Here is a 1,657-nt window from a genome sequence, read left to right on the forward strand (position 1 = left end):
TACAGAAGAAAGTGGAACGAACATCTACAAAGAATGGAGAGTGAGAGACTTCCCTGAAAGGCAAGAAATTATAAGTGCAATGGGAGAGGAGACAGAGGGAGACCCCAACAGAGATGGTTACCGTAACAGGCAATTCCTGCCTAATACCTGAAGAGAAGATGAAGATGAAGCCTACATATACTCTCCGCAAAACACCATATTGTATGTGAGGCGCAGGAAGTGTGGAACAAGAATCTTATGTAATTCTCTAAATTTCCGTCGTGATCATTAGATGACATTTGAACTAGAAAAGAAAGCATTTCTTGATCCATATTTGAACATGTCATCTTCGCTACGCATTGCGCACTTCTTGCAGCGTCTCCGATTGTGTTTTACTGAAAGGCGCCATTGCATCGCAGAAGACAGTCGTGATAGTGCTTCATTATTTCTTTAATACAGTATTTCGCGTATTTCATTTGTTACTACCTGTTTCGGCCGAATAAGACCTTCTTCAGATGTGAAGCTAAAATACTGCTGCCTCCGGCGTCAGCTAGAGCGCGTCGCTAGATCTGCAGATGGCCTCATCTGACTTAAACTGGTATTTACAGATAAATGGAAAACATAATCTGGGCCACCGGATTTCCCTAATTTCTGTTGTGCCCTCACACTGACTGAACAAGTGAGTGACGAAACGCACAGCTCTCCTTTAAATCTTCTCCCTCCCTGTCCTCTTCTGGTTATCGAATTTGGTAAATGTCTCAGACTCAAGAGCAATCATGAGAAATTTATTGAACGAGGTTTTTGTACGTGGTCTCCGTTATAGATGAATTACACTGGCTGAAAATAAATAAATAAATACAATGAGAGCACCCAATAGGGGAGGAGGAAAGAGTATGGAACTTCACAGCTTGAATGGAATTCGATGTTATTCCTCTGAGTCCAGAATGATTCACATTCACAAATATATTAACAACATGAGGCCACTTAGCACGTGTCATCTCCTCTGTGCCGTTATTCGATGTATCGTATCAACAGAGGTCATTCTTCGTCTTCATTTCTTAACGATTGTGCTCTTTAGTCATCGTGAGTCAGTTTTGTGCTGGTATCCAAATCCTAGCCTGTTCAAAATGTGGTTCTGTACACAATTTAAGACTCTGACGGCTTTCAGTGTATCCCGTGGAAAGCTGAATTACGTATCCATCTAGTATACAGCTTTTTCCCAATCCGTAAAGTTCGTCGCTAGGACCGAAACAGGTAGAAAAATAAAGAATAAATTGTACAGCTCATGGCAAACTTGCAATTCTTAAAACGATATGAACCAAAGCAAGATTTTTCGCTTGCAATGGAAGAACTTTAAAGTTCGTAAAGAAAAAGAGAGACGTGTTTGTTTCAGACAGCACGCTCAGGTTTCGTACGAAGCGAGTCTTCCGTGTTAACCATCTTTAGCAATGCGCGATCGCCGCGACGAGTACTCTTTCGATTAAGAGTCAGCGTTAGGTCGTGGGATGACGGTACATCTACACCTACATGGCTGCTCTGTAAATCACACTTCAGTACTTGGCAGAGGTTCACCGAACCATCTTCATAATAATTCTCTATTTTTCCAATCTCCAAGAGCGCGCGGAAAAAACGAACACCTGTATCTTTGCGTGCTAGTTCTGATATCCCTTATTTTATT

The sequence above is a fragment of the Schistocerca serialis genome, chromosome 1, assembly GCF_023864345.2.
Source record: "Schistocerca serialis cubense isolate TAMUIC-IGC-003099 chromosome 1, iqSchSeri2.2, whole genome shotgun sequence".
Taxonomy (NCBI): Eukaryota; Metazoa; Arthropoda; class Insecta; order Orthoptera; family Acrididae; genus Schistocerca; species Schistocerca serialis.